This window comes from Equus asinus, chromosome 6, assembly GCF_041296235.1.
Source record: "Equus asinus isolate D_3611 breed Donkey chromosome 6, EquAss-T2T_v2, whole genome shotgun sequence".
NCBI lineage: Eukaryota > Metazoa > Chordata > Mammalia > Perissodactyla > Equidae > Equus > Equus asinus.
In genome coordinates this window covers 85,419,971-85,447,258 of record NC_091795.1, presented here as the reverse complement: position 1 = coordinate 85,447,258, position 27,288 = coordinate 85,419,971, and the positions used below count along the sequence as shown (strand labels likewise).

At 37.9% G+C, this 27,288-nt stretch overlaps 1 protein-coding gene across 10 annotated transcripts in view; it reads left to right on the top strand.

Moving 5' to 3' along the window:
* Positions 1–7,970: 7,970 nt before the first annotated feature.
* The window catches only part of TDRD15 (tudor domain containing 15), a 455,155-nt gene continuing 435,837 nt past the window's right edge, over positions 7,971–27,288 (top strand). For 2 of the 10 annotated variants that reach the window (XR_011504157.1, XR_011504156.1), the window contains exons 1-2: positions 7,987–8,247; positions 18,367–18,436. The gene's annotated coding sequence lies outside the window, so the exon portion shown is untranslated. Of the gene's footprint in view, positions 8,248–18,366; positions 18,437–27,288 lie in introns of all 10 variants that reach the window. The other 8 variants (XR_011504158.1, XR_011504159.1, XR_011504162.1 and 5 more) reach the window with 7 other exon arrangements.

Sequence of the window (27,288 nt, the reverse complement as noted above, 5' to 3'; positions counted from 1 at the left end):
TCTTATTCTTATGTTTAGAGAGACAAGGAGTAGAGCCTGCTTGTTCCAAGTAAGCCCCACTGTAATCAAGCACCTAGAAGTGTATATCTCATAGGCTCTTTTTTGATGCAAGAAGGCACGAATGGTAGAAAAAGTTTGTGGACCTACTAGTCATTCACACAGAATACCTGGCACAGAGTAAATGTTCAACAAATTTTTAGTGAATAAATAAACAGACAAGTGGATCCCTCTGCCCAGTTACAGCTGATGAAGCTCCTTTGAACTCCAACAAGACTGCAAGGTGAAATAAATAAACTTTCCCAGAGACTGCAAGGGCTCCTGGAAATTCCCTTGGCATTTGAATGGGCTTGCTTCTTCCAAGGCCTCCTCTTTCCCTCTCTTGTCTAGATATACAGATGGCCAACAGGCATATGAAAAGATATTCAATATTACTAATTATTAGGGGAATGCAAATAAAAACTACAATGACATATCACCTTAAACCTGTTAGAATGGTGATAATCAACAAGACAAAAAATAACGAATGTTGGAGAGGATGTGGAGAAAAGGGAACCCTCATACACTGCTGGTGGGAATGCAAACTGGTGCAGCCACTATGGAAAACAGTATGGAGATTTCTCAAAAAATTAAAAATAGAAATACCATAAGATCCAGCTATCCCACTACTGGGTATTTATCCAAAGAACATGAAATCAACAATACAAAGATATCTGTGCACCCCTATGTTCCCGGCAGCATTATTCACAATAACCAAGATGTGGAAGCAACCCAAGTGTCCTTAAACTGATGAATGGATAAAGAAGTTGTGGTATATATACACAATGGAATACAACTCAGCCTAAAAAGACAAAATTGTTCCATTCGCAACAACATGGATGGAACTTGAGGGTATGATGTTAAGCGAAATAAGCCAGACAGAGAAAGACAAATACAGCATGATGTCACTCATATGTGAAAGATAACAAACACATGGGTAAAGAGAACAGATTAGTGGTTACCAGAGGGGAAGGGGGTGGGGGGTGGGGCTAAAGGGATAAAGGGGCACATGTGTGTGGTGACAGATAAAAATCAGACTGTTGGTGGTGAGCACAATACAGTCTATAAAGAAACTGATAAACAATAATGTACACCTGAAATTACACAATGTGATAAGCCCTTATGACCTCAACAAAAAAAAAGTGGATAGAAAAAAAGAACTTGTACCAAAGTCTGTCTTTTCTGTGGTGAGGATGCTGGGGTTAATATTTTCCCAGTGTTCCCTATTTTACTCTGGCACCCTGTCAATCACAAAACCTAGTCAAGTCTACTTTCTAAATATCTCCACCTGTTTTACCACCTCTTCTCTACTGCCACTGATCTGGATATGTCTCCCCTGTATTTTTGCAATAGCCTCCTTGCACCCTGGCTACAGCCACACAAATCACTATGTGGTTCCCTGAATAGTTTAAGCTCTCTAATGACTCTGAGTCCTTGAAGATGCCTTTCTCCCCTCCTGGAATGCCCCCTTCCCATTAATTTGACAAACAACCTTAAAATTCTTTCTGTAGCCTTCCCTGATTTAATTGCTGTTTTTAATGCTAGGTGCTTAAATGTGCTTTGAATGTATTTTCATTATGGTAGTATCTGATTGTACTGTAATTGTCCATTTGGCTGCCCATTTCTCCATTACTCTAAGTATTTTAAGGGCAGAGGCCACGCCTTTTCATTTTTGTCATCTTAGTGCCAGGCACGTCAAAACTTCTCTGTTTGGATATTCCACAAACATCTCAAACATGACAGGTTTGTTGAATGAATGAATAAATGAATGAATTTTTTTTTTTAACAAGTTGGTTTTTTTTTGCTTTTTTTTTTTTAAGATTTTATTTTTTTCCTTTTTCTCCCCAAAGTCCCCCTGGTACATAGTTGTATATTCTTCGTTGTGGGTCCTTCTAGTTGTGGCATGTGGGACGCTGCCTCAGCGTGGTCTGATGAGCAGTGCCATGTCCGCGCCCAGGATTCGAACCAATGAAACACTGGGCCGCCTGCAGCGGAGCGCGCGAACTTAACCACTCGGCCACGGGGTCAGCCCCGAAATGAATGAATTTTTAACAGATCTTTTCCATCTTCTATATCTTGAGTATGGGAAGGAACTATCTTCATCACCTTTGGTGGTAAATATTTAATCACGTGTCTTGATTGATGGAGATTTATAACTTATTAGTTCCCATCTATCATTCACGACTTGTCCCCTTTTCAGGTCTCAGTTGCCTATAAGATGTGACAACTAAGACTGTTCTTCATCTAAGGCCGTTTCCATTGTTCCATGGAAAGACAGTCTTTTGAATTAAAGCACGGTGCTAACAGGAATGCTTCCTGGATGCACAGTTGGATTTGAACAAGACATTGGTATTTCAAGAGAGGATTTTCTTTTTTATCTGGCAGGCATTTATTAACAAAGATAACATTTTGCAGAATTATTTACTGTCCACTTTTTTAAAGTTCTGTTTGCATACACACACACACACACACACACTTCATTCACAAATCTCAAAACATTTAGTGAATAAAGAAAATCAACATTATCTTGATGCAATAGATGGTTTTTAGCAACTTCTACTATCTGTCTGGTCAGACTTACGGAGAATGTTCTTCCTTTGTGTCAGGTGAAATTCCTCTGGCTCTACACTTTAAAAACATTGTTCTACTCTAAGCAAAAGAACGGAGTCCACTTTTTAATTCTTTTTTATGCTTCGGTAATGAGATGTAATTTTTACTGTAGTGCAATTTTTTGGGATTTAGAAAAATAAAGTAGTTTCGAATTGGAAATATAAATGCTTTGGTACATGGACCACCAGCTCACTTCTTCAGCAGAAGAACCTATCAATTCACACCAACGAAACATAAAGCTGGGAAGGGAAGTATATATTTCTCATTTCTCAGCTATCTGAAAAATGTCACTGGGCCATGCTTAATCACCTTTCCCATTATCATCTAAATATATATTTGAAATGCAGCATCATAAACTAAATGGGTATTTTTAAATTGTCATGTTAGATTTTCACTGGACATAAAGCTGCCTGATATTATTTTCTATTATTTTGGCAGCCAAGCAGAGTTATTTTATATTACTTTTATACAATCTCCCAAATCAACATTACATAACTAAAGTCACGTGGTGTAGTTAACTGTTAACTTTCTCTACCCCTTATTATTTCATCAGTAATGACTCAGTTATAACAGAGATAGTTATTGATTTAGAATGTCAGAAAGAATGAACAGAGGATAACATAGGTTTTTTACAGCTTGAATTTTTCACTTGTTGTCAGACCCCTGCTTTTAAAAGTGGGTGAATTAATTTTGCTAGTATTAATTATCTGTAAGAAACTTATTACTCTAAATAATTAGGTATTTTCATATAAAGAGAAAGAAGCAATACCAATTTAGGTATGGAATTAACATTCTTTGAACTTAGGAAAGCTACAAGCTGTGAAATTAGGTCACAATTAATCTTCTGATAAAAACACCCGGATTTAGATTACGTAATTGTGTAAAAGTTATTTAACAATTTAGCAGGCAATTTCTGGAGGTAAACTTCCCTCCAGATCCTCAGCAAAAAAGAAAAAAATAAAGGAAAAAAATGCATCTCTCACAACAAAAGCAAAGAAAAACAGCCCAATTTCAAAGAATAAATTTTAGATTTGCTTAGACTAAAATTTTTAAAAATCAGATTGTAAATACACAGTGCAATCAAATAACAATTAGCCAAACAGGACTCTGAATTGCAATAAGACAACTCATAAAGAAACATCATGGCCCAGCCGGATATGGTAAAGCCAACTAGTACTTTCTCTCCATATTTTCGACAGCAGCAATCATAGTGAGAGACCCTCCCATGGGGCAATCTACACTCCTCACACGGATGACAGGAACAGCGGAACTGGCTGCATTGCACAACAAATTGACTACCTTCGATTGACTTGGTTTTGAACATGCTGCTACAGTAGGATAGAAACTGAAGTGTTTGCTCAAATGGTGTAGGGGTTAGTGACACATGACACTGCATTTCCAGGAAATGAGGGTCAGTACTTACAGTTGGTCAAAGCACTTGTAATTGATCTTCCACAGGGTACATATTCCTGCTGAGGCAGTCACATCCTGATTACTAGAATCTGCTAACTGACCACTTATTAAGTAGCTGTTGGGGGAGTAAACCAGATCAAAGCCATCTTCTGCTACTCAAAAGGCTTTCCCCCCCCATTTTATCCAGAATTACAGGGATATTCTCCATAATATGAGAATATATAAGAATTACAGTTGAGAAAACTAATCATTCTTTAAATTTTGGGGGCACATAACCCTGCCCTTTGATGATCTGATGAGCTAGTACCCTCCTACCATAAAAATCTACAGATGTCCAGCCAATTTTGCACAGAACTTTAAGAGGTTCTGAAGCCCCTGAAACCCATGGACCCCAACAAGTTAAGTTAGTTAAGATGTTTACTGTGACAAGTAAAGGGTCAGGTTCATACTTTATTCATCTCTGTATCTCTACAGTTCCTAGTGTAGCAACTGGCCTGGAGTAGAGAATAAATAATTACCAGGGATTGGAGTTGATGTTCTCAGTCACAGGGAGCTCCAGAGCACAGGTAGGAAACCTCCTAGAAACTCAGTGCTCTAGCGTCTGTCATCTCTAGAGGTCTAGTGCCCTCCCACCACTGCTTCTTGTCTGTGTGTTCGGGAGAGAAATTGCAAGGGGTCGGGGAAGACTGGGTAGGACTGTGAGTGTTGGGAGTGGGTGACAATCAATCAAGTGACAACAGCCCCAGCCTGACCACACTGGACAAGTCATGAGTGAGGTCATTGCTGTCAGACTGACCCTGTTTTTGGCTCTTTTGCCCATGATATTAGAATATTACTGTCCTTCAATAAATAGCACAGTTAATTGTTTCTGTGTCACCAAGACATCTCTGGAGTGAGCCAGAGAATCAATATGCTGAGTTACAAGTCCAGAATCAACTGTCTTAGGGAATTTGTGTTCTGGGAAAAATGCAGGAAATGCAAACTTAGTCCATACTCCAGCCTTAGAACCAGGTCTTCCTCAGGGTATGGAGAAGATTATTGCTTTGTGTGTGAGTGTGTGTGTGTGTGTGTGTGTGATGGCGGGGGAGAGGGAACAGAGAAGGAGGTCCCAGAGCTATGGGCTCATCCATGCTTCAAGGGATGTTTTGAGTCTAGATTTCCTAAAGCACATGTGACCTGTGACACTACTTTGACTCTTGATCCAGAGCCTTCAGCATCATCCCAGAGACCCACCTTGCCTTAACAGTGCCTTACCAGTGGAGCCACACCAAGTCAGGCAGGCAGGATGTGTCATCGATAGCTCATCAGTGCAGAGATCAAGTTTCAGTGAGAATGCCCTGGCAGCAAAGGTTCACTTCAAGCACAGTACATCAAGAACACCAATGTGACAAGTCTCAGATTACAGATTGTTCTACTGCCTGTCTCATCTTTTCCTGGCCTATAGTTACTGTGCACAGTGACTGGCTAGGGTCAGGGCTGAGGGGGAGATGATCCAAGGGAGAGAAGGTCCAGGCTTTGCTTGTAGAGAGCTGGTAGTTCAGGTCAACTAGGCTAACAAGAGCCCACAGACATAGGAGATTGGCAAGATGTCTACCCTACTTGCATGGTGCCTCCTCTGTAAGCCCCTGTCTCTAGGGTTTACTCTCAATGGACCTACTGCAAATCCTCCCTAACATCTCAGCTGTACCTCCCCTTCTGTGGCCTCCTGTTACTGAAGAGTAATTATTACCCGGTGTGGCATTTAAATATTCTCAATATTCTCTGGTTGTTTTTGGCTGTTCTCCTCCTTAGTTAGGTCCTTGAGGGCAAGATGTCTGTAGGCACTGCCCCAGGGGACTGAGCAAGTGTAGAAATCAAGAAATACTGGATTGAATGAGTTAAGAATCTAACTATTAGAGAATTAACACAAATGAATTCAAATAATTTTATGAAAGTTGGAGTGGAGAGGGCACACAGTCTCCTCAGCGTTTTTCAGATTTTTTGAAAGCGACTCATACTAAGAAATTCTTTTCCCATCACAATATAGTCCATACAAATATATATTATAGAGACAAAAGTTACTTGAAGCAAATTTACATTTACTACATGTGGCACACTCTGATATTTTCTATTCTGTTCCATTTCATTAAAAAACAATGCCAGTCACCACCCATTAAGTTGATTTCATGATCCACCAGTGGGTGCCAACTTGTTGTTTGCAAAACACTGGCTTGGATTTTGTTAAACCTGATAAGGAATTCTACCCTGCTTTGCATTCTTCTCTAAAAACCATAAAAATATTTTCTATTCATACATAATTTACATAATATCCAAAAGGAATCTTACAATAGTTCTGAATAAAGTTTCACTGGGTTTCACAGTTAATAAGTAGTGAAATTCAGAGCCATAACCAGTCTTAAGATTCCAAATCGAGGGCTATTTGCACTTTACCATTCTGCATTCATCATCTGATTTGTGCATGTCTAGACTCTCCAACTTTGTTATAAATGTCAAAAGGACCAGGAATGCACCTAACTCCATGCTGGGTGCCCAGGAAGTGCCCAATGAATACCTGATGAGCAGAAGGATATAATAATAGAAAAGGAAGAGTATAATAAGGTTGGTCTGGTTTCGACAGTGTGTTCTGGGGTGTCTTTGTGCCAAAACCGTATGTAATGCTTTGTAATCATACTTTTTATGAGGGATGATTATATTTCATGTATGATATCATATCTGTGATATGCTATGAGCCATTGGTTGAGGGGTTGGCACTGGAAAAGTTTCCCAAGCTTGCAAGGGCTTCTTCAGTGAACAGATAGGAGGTACTGAGAGAGGGACACTATTTAGTTCTTACCAAAGAGAGAGCTCAAAGAGTTCCAGAAAGGCCAATAAAAGCACCAGACAGGATGGTTTTCGTTTCTGCTAGTTTTCCCAAATAGTTGGTTTTCGTAAGGCTATAATTTGTAGATCTGGCTTCTATCAGATCTTGAATCCATGATCAATGGTAAGCTATCAAGAATATGTCCCCAAATCTGCTATCTTGGGCCTCTCCAGCTAAATCCAATGTTCTTGGGGAAACACTAACATGCATCTGTCCTAAGGTATATACATGTGTGTATGGGGAGGTAGGGTAAGGACAGTTAAGACCAAACAGGCATTGAATAATTGTTTGTTGAATGAATGAATGAGTATGTGGTTGAAAAAAATCAAAATGTGAATATATGCTATACTTATGTATTTCATATACATATATATGTGTGTGTGTGTATTTTTATATGCAGTCATATGAGGCTCTTTTCCTGGATGACCTAGGATGGGGAAAGGTGACAATAACACAGTCCTGTGGCTACTTGGAAAGGAAAGGACAGATGGAGAGAAGAGTTGAGGGGAGAGAAGGGAAGTTAAGAATGGGAAAGAAGAATGAGAGGGAAATGTGGCTGGAATAGCAGGAAGAAGGCCCAGCAACACTGAATGTTGATCATAATCCTTGTTAGTTCTAGAATTATCTTTATCTTACCTGTTACCCTGTATACTTTGTTGGACTCAAAGTACATGTTTCATGTTATAGAAAGGCCCTTGTTTACTTATTCTTCCTGACTCAGTTTTAAAAGGCTGTTTACCCTTCTCAGTCTGTTTCTTGTAGTTGATATACTTCTGAGCTGAGGTAAGGGATGGGAGGAAGCAGTGTCATGGTGGCTTCCTAAACCCAGCTCACTTGTGTGGAAGAACTGAGAGAGGAAGTCTTCCCTAATAATTAATCAAACGGAACCCTCTCAATAGGAGGAAAACAGGTGATGTTGCAATGGCAGGGCTCACCTTTCAACCTCATGTTTGATAAGGTTTTGGGAAAAGAACAGCATTCTGTCCAAAAGTCAGGTCAAAAGCCTCTTCACATATTGATTTCCCAATCCCAGACCTGTAATATCAAATAAAACAAAGGCCCTTGCCCGAAATAAAGTTATTAGCAAATATCTCTTTGCTCTCCCAGAAACTGTGCTGTCTCACAACATCTTTCTGAATTATCACTTTATTTTTGAGACCAGAGTTTAATCTTTCAAACGAAGTGTATGCTGATGGAAGAGGCCAGTGGTTCTGTAGGCGGAAGAGAAGAGCAGCGCTACCCTTGTGCATGGGAGAAACATTAAGATGAAAGAAACAGCTAATGGAGCCAGACTGCCTGGATCTGAAATTGGTTCTGCCACCAGCTATGTAAGTTACACAACCTTTCTATGCCTCAAATGTGGAAGTGGGATAAACATTTTATCTCATACGAATAAATAAGTTAATACAGGCGATGCCCTTAAAACTGTGCCTGAAAATACCAGGCATTCAATAGTCCTAGGTATTAATAGAATACAAGAAAAGAAATTTCCATTTGCTAAATCCAAACTTTATTTTGATAGTTTTTCTTCTTCATTTTAATAAGGACTAATGGTTTCCAGAATGCTGGAATGACAGACCTGAAAGGAATGTTTATTTTACAGATATGTAAAAAGCCCAGAGAGTTGAGCTCTCCAAGGCCACACAGCTACGTAGTGGTAGATTCAAGACTAGAGACCAGGTTTCTTGATTCTAGACCATTCTCCACTGTACCACACTCCTTCCCTGGAGGAGGATGTGCAGGACCAAGGAAGTCCCGTCAGAGCAATAGTAACAACCAGACTGCAGTAGTTCCGCCAAAGGCTCCCTTGTCATTAGAAAGACAATCTTAAGCTGATTCACTCTTCATTCATTCAATCACTCACTCAATCTAACTGAGCCCTGAGTTAGGCTATCCATGGAAGGTACAGAAAAGTAAAACGCAGTCCTTGTTCTTAAAGGATTTCAATTGGAATTGGAGCAATGAGATAGGCAGAGATAAAATGATACAATAATACAATCATTTTTATAATGTGAAAAGTATTAGAGAGGTTAGCTGTCTTTTGCTATTTAACCAGTCAGAAGTCCAGTAAAAGAGTTTATGATAAGGTTAGTCATTTATGAATGACTAAAATAAATTAAAGCTAGCCCTCATGGCCTAGTGGTTAGGATTTGGTGTTCTCACTGCCATGGCCCAGGTTTGTTTCCTGGTTAGAGAACCACACCATCCATCTGTCAGTTGTCATACTGTGGTGGCTGTGTGTTGCTGTGACGCTGAAAGCTGTGCTACTGGTATTTCGAGTACCAGCAGGATCTCCCATGGTGGACAGGTTTCAGTGGAGCTTCCAGACTAAGAGAGACTAGGAAGAAGGCCCTGGCCACTCACTTCTGAAAAATCAGCCATTAAAACCCTGTGATTGGAGTGGAGCATTTTCTGATATAGCTCTGGGAGACAAGAGGATCACGCAAAGAAGACCAGGCAGGGTTCCACTCTGCTGTACACAGTGTGGCTACGAGTCAGAATTGACTCAACGGCACTAACAACAAAAAATAAATGAAGCCAAGCAGGTCTGCAATGAGTTGAGCTGTGTTTAATGTTTGCTGTAGCTGTAGGTGCCAGAGGCTTCAAATGTCTGTAGTGTCTTTGTTTTTGTCTCCTCTGTTGTCTTTGGGTTTACCCGAGAACTCCTCCTTAGGCAGAGTTTGCATTTTACAGCTCCTTCAGCTGTAACCCACTGTTATATCAGAGCCTTGTTGGTGTGGCGATGCGGTGTCAAGGAGGGGAGGCATTCTATAATGTTATGGTTAAATCTCAGTGTTTTATTGTGCCTGCATCCCTGGGATAGGACCTCCACAAGTCTATCTTAGACCCCTCCCCACTTAGGCAGGACAGGAAAGGTAGACGGAGCTGGAGGCAGGGCAGTGTACTTCTCCCGAGTGGAATAAGGCTCTGGGAAAATCTTTCTCCTGGAGAGTAGGGCTTTGTGGTGGAGGATGCTCTGGACTTATTTCAAAATAAGAACTCTTCCCCACCAGCGTTCAGAGCCACAAGGATATCTTTCTTGGCTCTTCACTGTGAGAATCTGGTGGGGCTCCTGGAGATAAAGCCTACGAAAGCATGAGAGACTCCAAAAATCACAGACTCCAGGAGTCTCTCACGCACATGCTCATCCACACTCAGCTCTGGCAATTTGTCAAAATTCCCACATAAGTTTTCCTACCCAAGCATGGCTCCAGTGACTTCTACTGCAGCTACGCAGATCTCAGTGACTCTCTGGATTCTCTATCTGTTCAGATTTGGGGATGGCTCTTTGCCCTGTAACCTCAGCTCCCTCATGAATCCCAGACAAGTCATCGATTTTCAGTTTGTTCAGCTTTTTCTTGTAAGATTGGGAGTGAGGACTTCCAAGCTTTTTACATGCAGGGCTGAAACCTAAAGTTGCAACTTTATTTCCTGCATTTGGATATGCAGTTATACCAGCACCATTTGTTGAAAAGACTATTCTTTTGCCATTGAATCTTTTGGCAACTGTTGTCAAAAATCATTTGACTGTAAATGTGGGAGTTCATTTCTGGACTTTCAATTCTATTCTCAGTTGATCTATATGTCTACTCTTATGCCAGCACTACACTGTCTTGATTACAGTAGCTTTGTATTAAGTTTTGAAAATGGGGAAGTATGAGTCCTCCAAATTCATTATTCTTTTTCAAGGTGGTTTTGGTTATTCTGGTTCCTTTGCATTTCCATGTGAATTTTAGGATCAGCTTGTCATTTTCTGAAAAGAAGCCAGCAGGGATTTTGAAATGCGTTGTATTAAATCTTTAGATCAATTTGGGGGATTTTTCTCTCTTAGCAATATTAAGTCTTTCAATTCTTAAATATGGGATGTCTTTCCATTTATTCAGGTCTTCTTTCTTTCAATGATGTTTTATAATTTTAAGCATACAACCATCACACTTCTTTTGTTAAATTTATTCCCAAATATTTTCTTTCTTGAATGCTATTGTAAATGGAATTGTTCTCTAAATTTCATTTTTGGATTGTTCATCACTACTGTATAGAAATAAAATAATTGATTTTTCATGTTGACCTCGTATCCTGCAACCTTGCTGAACTTGTTTATAAGTGCTTATGATTTTCGGGTGCTTGTTTTAGGGTGGTCAGTTAAAACTTCTCTATGGTCCAGTGAAATTGGGATAAAAATGTAGTCAAGATTTATCAATTAGAACCATCGTTATACTAAGAAAGTACACTCTTAGTAATATAGCGATGATACGATGAACAGCTAGAATGAGTCATGGGGTCCAGAGGGTTTGTTTTTATTATGGGCCTGACACAAGCATGTTTTATAGGCTGAAGAGAAGGAGCCAGTGGGAAGAAAGTGTTTGATATTAGAAAACAGAAGAAGATGACTGATGAAGAAACTGTCAGAAGATTCGGAAGGCAGTGAGTTAAGCACAGGCAGTGGCTTTGAGATACCTTAAGGTTTACTTTGTCTTCTTAGACTTTGGAAAAGGAGTCAAGTGTATAGCTATGAATGAGAATGTGGGCTAAAGTATACATTAAAACTGCTGACTAAAAGCAAGGAGCTGATGAGAGTAGCTTGATGATTTCAATTTCTCCATGACCTAGGAGTCCAGGTGATTCACTGAGGGGAGGGGTTTTGAGAAGAGGGGCGAGGATTTGGAATAATTGTTGAGACAGCTGGAGAGCAATCCGACTAAGGGCAAGTAAAAGGGTTAATAGGTATTGCTAAGGGACAAATGGAAGCTGAAGTACAAAACATGGGTTGTCAAGTCTATTTGTAGGATGTTCTCTGGCAGCATTTAGTCACCTGTGCACAAGAATAAAGAGATACATAAGTAGTAATGTTAAATCATGGACTGGAGATTTACTATACAGGTGCTGTGGCACTGAAAGTATATTAACAAAAAAGCGTCAAAGATGCTGCTAAAGAATAATTGAGACAATCAATCATGTTATGACAGACTGGGTTGGCAAGGGAGCCTTGGAGGGTCCTCATAGGTTGGGAAAAAATGATGGAGTGAACGAACTGGAGGTCTCTCCGCAGTTGAAAAATAGGTAGAGCAGGAGCGAAGGCACAAGAGAGGTAGAAGGGTAAGATGTTAAGACGCATAGTGGGATAATGGAGTTCAAAATTTCTGATGTGGTATAGTTCCAAGTGATAAGAATCTAGGTGTGACTTGGCTAAAGTAGACTAGAAGTGAAAGCCACTGGAATTATGGAGGGCCAAGTCTGTGCTTCTGGATGGCTCATCTACGTGAACCTTGATATCACTCAGAATTATGATAGTAACTGGGGTAGAAAGAAAGATCCAGGTCCTATCATTGACAGTTAATGTTAATTAGCAGTTAATTAACGACAGTTAATTGTCAGTTAATGAGAAGGAGAACCTGGGAAGTCAGTAGATGACAGTAATAAAGTGAAGCAGAGGTTGGTATACCTGAATGACCCAACTTCATGGAATCAACAGCTTTTACCCAGCACACCTGAGGGTTAAAACACTCCCATTAATAACAGTGTCTCACTCTGCAATGGTTCTTAAGGTGGGAGAGCATCATAAGAGAATCTTTGGGATAAAGCAGGGAGTTGGCCTACATCCTTATTAGAAAAACTCAGCCTGATAATTCTGATGCGCTATTTCAGGGATGGGTATAGAAATCTAGGGAGAATTCCTGAGGGACATATGGCTTTTATCCTATCCATATTCTTTCTTGCTACTGAGGACTATATACAGACATGAATGTAGCTCTCTGACAGATTTTTCCAAGGAAAACACACATATTTTTCATAATTATGTTTAATTTGATGTGAAAGAATATAAATGCACATATTCATTTTTTTATAACTGAGATGTTATTTACAGTGAAATGAACAGATCTTAAACGTAGTTTGGTGAATTTTGACAAATGCATAAGCCCTCACTTCTGTCAAGCTATAGAGTATTCCCATTACTCCAGAAAGTCCCCTTGTGACCCTTCCCACTCAATGTCTGCCCTTCTTGAGGCAACCACAATCCTCATTTCTATCATCATAGATTAGTTTTGCCCGTTTTAGAACTTCATCTTAATGGAAACACAGTAGGTAATCTTTTATGTCTAGCTTCTTATGCTTAGCATAATAAGGTTTAAAGTCAGCATTTGGGGATTAAGGTAAGTCATTCTGATAGAAAATTGTGATTATTATTAGGTGACTGAGTTCAGACCAGAATGCAGGCATATGTGTAAAAGATCCCTTCTGTGTTTCCACCTCCTGGACAGTTTGCCAAGAAAGCCTAGGATGAATTTTAGGTCACTTGGCTTTGTGACTCCCTCACCCCCAACCCCTTCCCGAACTCTTTATTGTTTCTTAAATGGATGTGTGAGGAAACAGCTCCTTTGCACACCTCTGAGAGGGATAGTAAACTGGCCATGTGCTTGGTAGGATGATCCTGTTCCTGCCTCAGAGCTTAAAAAGAAAACCCTGGAATATATTTTCCGACCTGAAAATGAAATCCTAGCTTAAACATGAAATCCTGGAATAGATTTCTTAACATGGGTTTCAATAGTAACCAAAGTCTGAGCATGTATCTTTTCCTTCCTTAAAATTTTGCTTCTATGTGTGGCAGTGCTATGGACTGAATATTTGTGTCCTCTGCAAATTCATATGTTGAAGCCTTAACCACCAATGGGATGGTCTTTGGAGGTGGAGTCTTTTGGAAGTAATTAGGGTTAGATGAGGTCATGAAGGTGAGGCCCCCATGATGAGATTAGTGCCCCATCTACACTACTGTGTTATGGCCACCCGAGCTAAGATGGGAGGTAATATGTATTAAGTACAGGAGGTAATATGTATTAAGTATGTACTAAGTACGTGTGAGGTAGTGTGTCACATTTAATCTTTGCAACAAAACCAAGAGGTAGGTATTAATATCTCGATTTTGCCAGGGAGGAAAATAAAGCTCAGCTTCACACAGCTAGATGGTGATGGTGATGGTAGATATCAAATTGCCCTCCACTCCAAAAAAGCTGCACCATTTATTCTCTCACTAACAATCCCCATACACTTAACGACCTCCATAACTAACCTTCAACCCTTTTTAAAATCCGTGATCTGTCTCACTGTAAGGTACCGTTGCTTCCTTTTTTGAGCTAATGGTTGAAATTGGAGACAGCTTCTGAAATTGGTAAAATATTGGCTTCGATGCTTCCATCTCAGCATATACACATCTATGTGAAGATTCTTGGGGAAACAGAAGGGTGCTTGGTACCAGTACAGACAGGTAATAGTGCCTTAGGAATCAAGAGCAACGTTTAGGAGAGAGCTGGAGGGAGGGACATCCTAGTTCTACCCTGTTTATCGCTCACATTATTCTAAGGGGTCCCTGAGCCCAGAGGTGAGATTAGGAGAGCTGAAATTGCTTTGGAATTGAGTGATGTGTTCTTAGTACACTGTAAATTTTGACTGAAGTCTGCCTCTTGGGTGAGGAACTTAGGCTACTCAGAGCCCCACAAAATAGGGACCTCAAAACAAACAAAAATACAACTGAAGGAATGATGGAACTAGGACCTCCTGGCTCATCCTTCCCCTACTGTTTTCTCAATAAGGAAAGTAAGTAGCATCAGCCTGAGGCGGTGGGATAATGTCCTCATGCTGAAGGCTCTCTTGAATGGTAGCCTCCACGAACACAGGTCAAATATCAAGGTTACAGCTGGGAAGTAGGCGAGCTAGTATTTGAACCTGGTCTCTTTTTTTCCCTTTCAGCTTTATTGAGTTATAATTGACAAAGTTGTAAGATATTTAAAGTGTACATCATAATGATTTGATATACATATACGTTGTGAAAGGATTCCTCCCAGCTAGTTAATTAACACATTCAGCACTTCACATATTTTTATATGTAATATATAATATGTTATATATATAAGATATGTGTGTTTGGTGAGAACATTTAAATTCTACTCTCAGCAAATTGCAATTATACAATACAGTGTTATCAACTATAGTCACCATGTTATACATTAGATCCTTATTCATTTTATAGCTGCAAGTTTGTACCCTTTTATCAACCTCTTCCTATTTCCCCCACCCCCCCAGCCTCTGGCAAACACTTTTCTACTTACTGTTTCTATGAGCTTGACTTTTTTTTTAGATTCCACATATAAGTGATACGATGCAATATTTGTCTTTCTCTGCCTAACTTACTTCACTTAGCATTATGCCCTCAAGTTCTATCCATGTTGCCACAAACAGCAGGATTTTCTCCTTTCTCATGGTTGAATAATATTCCATTGTATACATATATCCCATATCTTTTTATCCATTCATCTGCTGATGGACACTTAGGTTGTTTCCATGTCTTGGGACTGTGAATAACACTGCAATGAACACAAGAGTACAGATATCTCTTCAATATCCTGTTTTCATTTCCTTCAGATATATACTCAGAGCAGGATTGCTGGATCATATGGTAGTTCTATTTTTAATTTTTTGAGGAACCTCCATACTGTTTTCCATAGAGGCTGCACCAATTTACATTCTCACCAACCGTACACAAGGATTCCCTTTTCCCCATATCCTCGCCAACGCTTATTTTTCGTCTTTTTGAGTATAGCCATTCTAACAGGTGTGAGGTGATTTTATTGTGATTTTGATTTGTATTTCCCTGATGATTAGTGATGCTGAGCACTTTTTCATGTATCTATTGGCAATTTGTATGTCTTCTTTGCAAAAATATCTATTCAGTTTCTCCTCCCATTTTTTAATCCGATTTTTTTTTTTGCTATTGTGTGAGTTCTTATATATTTTGGATATTAACCCCCTATCAGATATGTGGTTTGTAACTATTTTCTCCCATTCCGTAAGTTGCCTTTTCATTTTGTTGAATGTTTCTTTTGTTGTATAGAAGCTTTTTAGTTTGACGCAGTCCTATTTGTTTATTTTTGCTTTTGTTGCCTTTGCTTTTGTTGTCTAATTCAAAAGATCGTTGCCAAGATCAATGTCAAGGAGCTTACACCCTATGTTTTCTTCTAGGAGTTTTACAGTTTCAGGCCTTAAGTTTGTCTTCAATCCATTTTAAGCTGATTTTTGTGTATGGTGTAAGATAGGGGTCCAGTTTCATTCTTTTGCATGAAGCTGTTCATTTTTCCCATCACCACTTATTGAAGAGACTATTCTTTTCTCATTATATATTCTTGGCTCCTTTGTCATAAATTGACTATATATGCATGAGTTTATTTCTGGGTTCTCTATTCTGTTTTGTTGATCCAAGTGCCTGTTTTTATGCCAATACCATACTGTTTTGATTGCTATAGCTTTGTTATGTATTTTGAAATCAGGAAGTATGATGCTAAGCCTGGTCTATTTGATTATAAAAACTGTGTCGTTCCTATTACGTAAGTTTTCTCCATTCTGGAGAATTGCTCAATAATGATAACAGTGACATTTTTCCTCTTATCATTCAATATAGAACGCTTTCAACTCTAAAGTATTTTTTTGAGAAATAATGATAATAATAATCTTAATCTAAAAATCTAAAAATATTTCCTCAAAAATATAGAATGTTAAGAGAGGGAGATTAGTTGCTTTAAATTTTCACTATTAGGATAAATGTGATTTGCTGACAAGTAAGTCTAAAGTTTGGTAACGTAATTTTAGACTTTTTGGGTTACGTGTGTGTGTGGTGGGCAGAGGGCAACAGTCCTCTGATGGCACATGTTCCTGAAAGACAGCCAGGAGATTTCTATTATGCATTGTTTAGTCAAAATCTTTTTGTTTGAATGTGTGAGCAATCCAGTTAGGCTATTTAACTTAAAAAGAACTTTCTGGAAGAGTGTAGGGTATTGCATGTGTTCCAGGACAAATTTAAACAATTAGTCTTTAGGTACTTTGGGATCTCAGTGGTAAGAGTTCGCAGGCTTTCTCTTTAGCATTCTCCCATCAATGCAACTCAACCAAAAATTCCCAGTCCCCGTGTTTCTCAGATTGTGTAGAAAGAAAGATCAGTCTACCTTGGATCAAGCATTCACAGCTGAACCCTAATTATGAAAAGGAAGAGGCATATGATCTGTACTATATCTCTATAACTTGACCTTCTACTTCTGGATGTTCATTTCAGTCACAGATGCCAGAGCTGTTAGAGACCATCTAGTTCAACTCCATTTTTCAGATGATGAAACATGAGGGAAGTTAAGCTACACAGTCAGTAGCAGAGGCAAGGCTACTGTAGTATAAATCAAGAGACTCCAAGCTGTATTTCCAATTCTGTCCCTTTTCCCCACATTTCCTTGGCTATCACCTTTGTCTTAGCTTTTATTACCTCAGATCTGACAGATTATGAGAGACTCCTAACTGGCCTTAAGGATCTCCTCAGCCTGATTGATCCTCAATCACCAAAATGGATTTCCCCAAAGCAATTATGGTTGTGCTATTCTTTTAATTCAACTCAAGATCTCTAGTGGTTACACATTGTCCATAGGCCAGATTCCTCATTATGAATGCTAGTTTGGGCACCCGGCAAGAGTCCATAAGAAAGTGGAGGGATTCTTGGGGCCTCATTTCTCTGAAAATAAGATTAAGGGATTAATTAAACACCAGATAATCTCTGAGGTCCCGTTTATGCTAACGTTTTCAAGACCCTATGCCATTTGGCTTCAAATTATCTTTCAAGAATCATCTTCTCTAACTTCTTGATATAAACTTATCTTTATTCTCTCACATGTTTATATATTTTTGATGTTAGAAATATATTTTTATAGCACTTCAGAAAACATAAACCTCAATATTTAAAAGCTAAGGAGCAATGAAGCTTTTTTCCTCTCTTCAAATGAATTTATTAATTCAGCTCTTCATGTTTCATAAATTGTCATTGATTTGGTAATTTGATGAAAACATTTATATACAAATATTGCACTAAAGTATAAAATCTACGGACACAAAGAAGTTTATTCAGCCATATATGTAATCTTAGAATAAAATAGTCTGAATACAAACAAATAAATAAGACAGAAGAATACAATTTTAAAAAGCACTTATACTAAAGGAGTTTGATTATATATGCCCCCAGAGATAAAATTTCATTAGAACCACCTTCTCTCTATCCTATTTTGTATCTCATATAGTACTTTGCTTTTATGGTGGGACTTTATCACTAAACTTAACATTTTTACGTCTTAATTACTTTATTGTTTTTTTTCAAAAAGATTTGACATACTGGAATAAAACCAGTCATTGCCAAGCTTTACAAAAATGTATATCAAATACTAAACTCTCGTAGGTTCTTCTGAATGGTGCTATCCTAGATAGCTGCCTTCTGTATAGTTATTCTTTTTAATGCCAACATTATTATTCACTTTGTCATTAAAAGGAAATCTTTATATAATGAGGACCTCCTCCTCAGATGATAATGAACATAGCTCAGTATTTTCCTTATGATTAAAGTTATCCCCAACCTTTTCCCTTTCTTTCAGAATCATTTACTGAGCAGACATTGAACAAACTGCTGGGGATGCTACTATACTGACTCTGTGTAGGACCTAAGTAAGTACAAGGGGACATGCTCAAGGCACATCTGGAATGGCAGGACACAAGTGGTTGAGCACTGCAGGCCTGGAGATGAAAAGGTGTTGCAAATGCATTGTAACTGATGTGTCTTCATATTTTTTCATTATAGTTCAATACATATCCTTTAAACTAAAGCTAATATCTCCCACTTATGTCCTGCTTTATTCATTACCAGACGTTCATTCTCTTTTAATTTTCAAAAACAAACCAAAAACAAACCTGCAAGATAAATGGGCCTGTAGTACCCTTCTCATCTGTAGGTGAGGAACTCTAGGCCCTATAAAACTGAGTGAATGCCTGGACCCCACAACATGTGTCTGGTTGAAGTGAGGATGTATTTGTCTCCTAACTCCTAATTCAGTCTCCTTTCATTATCTTAACCTATTTTCCCACAAAATAAGAGAAGACAGTATTTCTGAGTAAGAATGGAAAATTGGTGAAAAGGAATACATCAGCTCACTTCAAAAAACATCTAGATCCTACAAGGTTGGCAAATCTCCACATGGGTGGGGCAGCTGGAGCACAGAGTCCCGACTCTCATCCTTGGAATCCACTTTCCCCTAAGGGATTTCTTAGTGCCTTGTTATACTGGCCCAGGCAGGCATCCATGTCACTTTCTTAACTCCCCACAGCACAGCTGAGAAATACTTTTTTCATTTTTTTTTAACAGTGATTGATGTATTCAGATTTTCTACTCTATCTTAGATCAACTGTAGTCATTTATATTGTGGGAAATGCATCCATTTCATCCAGTTTTCAAGTGGTTGTTACAGTATTCTCTTATAACTTTCCTTTATCTTTCACATATGTTTACTTATGACCTTTCACTCATTCCTAATGTCTTTTTCTGGCCTCTCTTTTTGCCTTGATTAATTTTGCCAATGGTTTTATTTTATTCAATTAACAACAGAAAGAACAATAGGGAGGGATTATTTGGGATAGATAAACTCCATCCATTAAATAAATGTTTATTATGCACTCTATGCCAGGCACTGATTTGGGGTTTAAATACTGCTGACTGGTGAGGTGACCATATGACCTGATTTATGCCTATTTTCAGGTGTAATAATTAACAGCACTCCTTTTTACTCTCAAAAGTGTCCTAGATTGCAAAATAATTTGCATGATCAACCCACTGATGGGTCAAATAAAATTAAAGTTGAAATATACAAGTGGTGGCCTTAACAAGATAAGTTTTGGTGGACTATAGAAGATGGAAGTCTGACTGGAAGGGTTTAAAAAAAAATAGAGAACAACCGGAGACAGAATGTTCAATTATTGTGAAGAGTTTTGCCACAAGAGAGAGAAGAAATGAGACAGAAGGCAGAGGAAATGGAGTTGCTTGCTATTTCATCTATTTCTGCTTTAATCATTCCTGTTTCTTCCTTCCACTTTCTACGGGCTTATTTGGGTTATTGCCTAGCTTCTTAGGTTAATGTGCAACACATTCGGAATGATGTATATCTCTCCATGAACAAAATATATAGGTTCTGATATGGAATATGGAGTGCTTTCATTTTCATTCATTTCTAAATAATTTGAAACTTCAATTTTGACATTCTCTGCAAGCAATGAATTATTTAGAAGTGACTTAAAACTGTCTAGATGCCTGGATTCAACTTTTTCAAAAAATTTAATTTTAATATACTGTGATCCATTAAGTGGTCTATATATACATGTTTTTTTAATTTTTTGTAAAATCTTTCACCTTCTATAGGGGCAATTTTTGTAAATGTTGTCTGAGTAAATGAACAAATTGTGTGTTGTCTATTGGGTGAGTTCTATGTATGTCTACTAGCATAAGCTAGCTAATTATATTATTATTTTTTTTTATTTTTTTTTTAAAGATTTTATTTTTTCCTTTTTCTCCCCAAAGCCCCCTGGTACATAGTTGTGTATTCTTCGTTGTGGGTTCTTCTAGTTGTGGCATGTGGGACGCTGCCTCAGCGTGGTCTGACGAGCAGTGCCATGTCCGCGCCCAGGATTCGAACCAACGAAACACTGGGCCGCCTGCAGCAGAGCGCGCGAACTTAACCACTCGGCCACGGGGCCAGCCCCGCTAATTATATTATTTAAGTACTCTATATTTTTACTCACAGTACATCATAGTGGGAGACTAATGATGTGGATTCATTAATTTCCCTTTGCGATTTTTATCAATTTTTCATGTATTTCAAAATGTTATTAGGAGCATTTAAGTTGATGATTATTATTTCTGCTTGGTGAATTATTTAACAATGTGAAATGTCCTTTTTTGATACTTTTAATGTTTTTGACTTTCAATGCTATTTTGCCTGATATTGATGGTGCTGTTGCCAACTTTCCATTGGTACTTGCTAGGAATGCTTTCGAACTTTGAGTTATCACAGTTTTGGCTTTCTCTAGTGAGCTGCACATAGCTGGATTCTTAAAAATCCAACCTATTTTGTCCTTTATGAAACAAACTTATCTAATTCATATTTATTGTTATTTTTGATAAATTTAGACTTATTCCTATCATCGTATTTTGTGTTTTCAGTTTACCATCCTTTCTCTCATGCTCTTGTTTCCCCTTCTCAGCCTTTTGATGGATTAATGGAATTTTCTTTGTTCCTCTTTTCATTTATTGGTTTGAAAGCTGTACACATTCTGTTTTTATTCCTCTGGTGGTTACACTTAAATTTTTATTGTAAGTGGTTAAATTTATATTTTTCTAACAGTATCCGAAGTTATTCACTATCCATTGATTTCTTTGATGAATCTTATAATGCTTTCATTTTCCTAAGACCTTCATCAGCACCCTGCTTCCATATTCCACATCCCATGTTGACATAATCTGAAATTTTGGCACCAGATTATTTCTAAAAAATAACTTTATAATCATATCTCATAGAAAAAACAGTTTCATTATTTTTTTGCTAACTATTGCAGCTCCTTGTTAAGTCCTGAATTCATTCTCTTTGTATATTCTCTAGCAGTTTTTTCAGATTTTGGAGAGGATCTATTGGCTTATTAAAACTCTGAATTCTTGGATTTTTGAAAAAAATCTTATTTCATCCTCACAATTCAATGATATTAAGGTTGAATGTAGGAATTTAGATTTGAACTTCTTTACCTTCAGCAAACTAAAGAAATTGCTCCAATGTCTATTTTCATCCAGCATCATTGATGAAACATCTAATGCCAAATCTGATTAGAATTACTTTGAATAGTCTTTCTCACCCTCTCTGGAAGCTTTAGCAGTTTCTCTATCCTTATAGCTTTTAGCATATTGACTATACACTTAATATTCTGAATTTGCATTACCTTTGTATGGATGTGGGGCCTTTTGTCTTTGTTGTATGTTTATTTATTTATTTAAATCCCACTCTATAGTTGGTGGACCATTTCAATCTGAGGATTTATATGTTTCCTCAACTATAAAAAATTTCACGCTATTATTTCTTCAGATTTTATGTGCCTTCTATTCTCACTATTCTCTATTAGATAGATGCCATGATTTATAGAACTCTTACCTCTATAGAATTTCTTACCTTTGTGCATTCCTAGGCTGTCTTTCAAATATCTAATTTCCTTTTCAGCTGTGCCCATTTCACTTCACATCTGCTGAATTTTTCATTTCAATAATTACATTTTTTATTTCCAAGGTTTGTCCTTGGTTTGTTTTATAATAGACCATTCCTGATTCATTATTGTAACGTCATCCTATGTCTGAAGACACTAACTAAACTTGTTTTAAAGTCCTTTTCTTATCACTCTGTTAAGTTTCTCATAGTTGGAATTCTTCTGTTGGGTTGTTGTCTATTTTTCATGGTGGCTGCATGCCAGATGGTAATTTTTGACTATAGGCTCATCTTTGTGGGTTGGCTTCTCTATTGAACCGATTATACTCCTATTATATTCCCACAGCCAGCCTTTGGGGTGGTGTAGAAATAGCTATTGAGGTTTGTGCTCTCCACTGTTTTCAGTGAGAATGAGGAAAAGGTGGGACATAGGCTGGGTGATATCTCAAAAGCCAGTGTCCTGGCCTTAGTCATTCCATTTGGGCATTGCTAGGCCCTGACTCTCCTTCAGCACAGCTCCTGCCCACAGACAGACCTGAATGGGTGGAGAGGAGGAGAGTGGGATACACATGGCATGACCAGTGTGGATATCCCTACTCACTTCCCTGCCATTTGCACCGAATCCCTCCTTTCTGCTCCTGGCTCCTACCACCTGTAGGCATGAGGAACTCAGTGATGCTCCCATCTTGTGTGGTAGTACTTCCCAAAAGGCTCCAGCACAAATTCCAGGTTGCGATTACCTTCTTCAAACTTATGCTGTGTACTTTTTGACTCTTAGAAATTTCTCATAATTTTGACTAGCCAAAAATTTCTCTTTGAATTCACAGAACAAAGTACGTATTCCAATACTTAAAAAAGAAATCTAAGGCTTAGAGTGGAAGGACAGAGGGAATTGGGGAAGGAGGGAACATTGCTTTGTACAATTAATTTACCATTTTGAAGGCATTTTTATTGTGGGTTTCCCTTTTTATTATTTATATTAGAGATATTAACTAATTGTTACCTATGTTGTAGATATTTTTTACGTCTTTTAATTTTATTTACAGTTCCTTCTGAGATACAAAATTTTACATTTTTATGAGGACCAATCTGTTCATTTTTTACTTTAAGATTTCTGGATATTGTATCATGCTCAGGAGGCCTTCCTAATCCATAATTAAAACCTATTTTCCTATAGTGCCTTCTAATATTTCATGGTTCGGTCTTTTCTGATTAGTTAGTTCATGTTTAGATATGGATCCATCAGGATTTTAATTTTATGTGTGGTGTGAGATTTGGTGTGTGTCCATTCTCCATTTTCCAAATGTAAGTTTGCATTGCCGTTGTCCTTCCCTGCTCCACTAACTTGTTTTGGATGGGTGGGTGTACAGGAGCAGTTAACATTTTTTAATGTCTAGGTCATCAAACCATAAAAAAACTCATCAGAATTTAATGGATTGGACAGTACAGCTCTCAGAGTTCTTAATCTTTGAGATGAATGTGTTAACTGCATGGGATTTTGGGTCTTCTCTTTTGGGGAGGAGATGAATGTGAAGAAGGGAATACATGGATATCCCAGAGAAGCTAACTGTGGCAGAGAGCACTAATTGTCCACTGAACCAATTCTCCAATTTTCCCCTTGGACACGTAACGGGAGTCCATCTCTCTGCCTCCTCACTGTTAGGTATAGCCATGTGAACATGTTCTCCCCAGAGCAATGAGAACAATGTCCACGTCAGGCCCATAAAAAGCTCTCATTTGTGCTCCTTCATCCTCCTTTTTGAAGGCTGGATGTAGATGATGAGGTTCTAGGAGATGGGACCATGAGATGCAAGGATTTTGAATACTTGAAAGACGGACTGTAGGAAAGCTGCCTGCCGACCAGAAACACTCGCCTTGGACTAATACTTGAGTGAGAAATAAGCTTCTTTGATATTTGCCCCAACTGAGATAGGAGATTTAGGTTTCTGGTAGATATGCCGTATCAAGTTAGGGAAATTTTCTTCCATTCCTAACTTACTGAGAGTCTTTCTTGTTGTTTTCACTAGGAATGGGTGCTAAATTTTGTGAGGAATTTTTGACATGGATCAAGGGTATCATAGAGATCTCTTTAAATCTCTCAATGTAATAAATTATAATTATTACATTAATAGATTCCTTAAAATAGAACTACATTTAAATAAGACCATGATATGGTATTCTTTTAATGCAATGCTGGACTTGACTTTGTTTATAATTTGTGTAAATTTCTCCAAATGCTTTATTGCTTTACAGTTTTTTAAAATTCTATATTTGTCCACTTTTGTCACTGAGTTTATGTTAGGTACAAATTGAGAAGCTTTTCAGCTTTTTCTTTGGTCTCGAGTAACTTATATACCACGAGTCATCAGGACCTGGTGCCTTTTGGAGGGACACATTTGTTACTATAGTTCTAATTTTCTCTATGGTTATTGATCTACTCAGTTCTCCACATTTTCTTGAATCCATTTTGGTAATTTCTATTTCTTACAAATTCATCCTTTTTATTCAGATTTTATTTTTTTCCATATCATCAGTTATATTCCTTTTAAAATTCCTGATGTACACTATTCTTGATTACAGTTTCTAAAGGTTTATGTATTTTCAAAGAATGTGTTTTAACAATTTCAACATTTTCTAATTTATTTATTTTTGCTTTTATTTTTATTAATTCTTTTCTTCTACTTTCCTTGTTTTAATTTTGTTGTTCTTTTTCTAATATCTTGTGTGCTATTCATTTGTCTTCTTTTTTGTTGGTTTAATTAAAAAGGCATTTGGGGCTATGAAGTTTTCTATATTCCACAAGCACTGATCCACAATATTCTTGTATTATTTTCCAAATTATCTGTTAATTCACAAAATTCTTCATTACATGACTTCTATAATAAGAACTGAAGTGTGTCTTATGCCAGTTACTTACAAGCAGAGCATCTTTCCATTTCTCCACGGATTTTGGAGTGTTCTGGGCCATGCTTTACTTTTCGTGACTCCTATCAGGTGGATGAGTAAGGAGCCACGGCATGCCCACATTCCTCTGTAATGTGTTTGATATTCTTAAGGGATGATTTTACCCATGCATGTCTTTTTTAGAATTTTAATCTTACTGTGAACAAAAGGAACGTGAATCCTTATAGGTAATCTAGTTCTTTTTCAGTGCTAATTGGAAAAATGTCCAAACTGAACTATGTCTATATTAAAACATTTTTTTTTTAAAGATTTTTTTTTATTTTTTTCCTTTTTCTCCCCAAAGCCCTCCGGTACATAGTTGTATATTCTTCGTTGTCGGTCCTTCTAGTTGTGGCATGTGGGACGCTGCCTCAGCGCGGTTTGATGAGCAGTGCCATGTCCGCACCCAGGATTCGAACCAACGAAACACTGGGCTGCCTGCAGCGGAGCGTGCGAACTTAACCGCTCGGCCACGGGGCCAGCCCTATATTAAAACTTTTGAATTATAAAATTATCAAAAATATGAGATCCTGAAGCAATGAAAATTGGTACACTTCCGTCTTTAAGTATTTTAATGACTATATGTAAAAATGAAATATCTTATTAATATGACATGGTGATTTATGTTCCTTCATTATCTTTATCTTTGGAATTAGTTGCTTGATAGAAACTTAAGATGACCATAAAATAACCTTTGTATGATTTGCTATAGGGATTTAAAGATGCATTTGCTTTTGTCTTCTCTAATCATCTCATTATTAAAACCAAAGTTACATCTTTTTATGCCTAATGAATTCATTCTTAGGAGGTGATCAAATATTATCTCTGGACCACGTTATCACGGTTTAGAACATGGACTCTGGTGCCAACATTTATTAGCTCTGTGACATTTGGCAAGTATCTTAACTGTCTGTTCTTTAGTTTCCTCAAATGTAAAGTGGGGATAACCACAGTACCCACCTCATAGGATTTTCCCAAGGGTTAAGAGTTCAAAATGTAAAGTTCTTAGAAGAGTCCTGGGGACAATGCTGCTGCTGTGAATGTTAGCTATTTTTATTATAATCTAGACGCAATCACAGCTACCGCCATTGAAAATTTTTTTGCTGATTTGCTTCTCATTATTAGAGTGCCCTTTATGTATAAGGGATATGATATAATACATCATATATATATTATATAAAATGTTATAATGTTATCCCAAACCCAGTGATGAGGGTATTAGTACTCTCCATATGAGAAGCTAAGACAAGTGAAATAATTGTTCAAATTCATAAGGTAGTAAGTGACAGAACTGGGATTTGAATCCGCATCTGTTACTAGAGTCCATGCTCTTTCCATTATATCACTCAGCATGATGCCACAACTCTCTATAAAATCCACTACTGTAACCTCATTCTGCCATCACCAAACCAGAGCTTCATCTTTTTTGGTACACCGGCAAGATTGTACTTATAGCAGCAATGTGGTACCTCTGTACTGGGGTTAAACTGTAGGTATCTGATGACGTGAATGATTTACTGCTGCTTATCTCAGCTTACCTGAGATAATTTGTCAATCAATACCCGGCCTTTTGGTTTTCTCTATGTCATCCCTCCCAGTTACCAGTTTCACATGAGTGTTTACAAATGCCTATTTCTAGCTCTCTGGGCAGTCTCTTGGCAGGAAGGTGATACACAAAATAAAATGCCTACAAATCAATATAATCAATATTGCACAAGATTCCTGGAGTTTAAGGAGGAATGGGAGGCAAATGGCCACTTTCCGAGGTGGGGAGAAGAGGGGTAGTTGCTGGCAACATTCTTCTGAGACCTGAAAATAATGGAGGTTTTGATTGTGCTCATTCAAAGACCTATGCCCCGTCTAGGTCTGGATGTCCATGAAGCCAGCATTCTCTGGTCACTCCAATCCAGCAGGCTCACTACTGCCTCCTCCCACCTCTTACAGTAGCCTTGAGTGATAAAGTACCTGCTTTTAGTCTGGATTGTTTTATGTATTGTCCAATCTATCCAACAAAATGGTAAATTCCATGTCTTGTCTTTTATCCTCTGCCAAGTAGGGACCATGTAGTGACCATTATCTTCATTTTTTCATTATGGTAAGATATACATAACATAAAATTTACCATTTTAAACCATTTTTAAATGTACAGTTCAGCAGTATGAAGCTCATTTACATTATTGTGAAACTTTCACCATCTCCAGAACTTTTTCATGATCCCAAACTGAAACTCTGTACCCATTAAGCAATAACTTCCCATTCCTCCCTCCCCTCAATCCCTGGCAATCACCATTCTACTTTCTGTTTCTATGAATTTGACTACTCTTATATAAGGAGAATCAATCA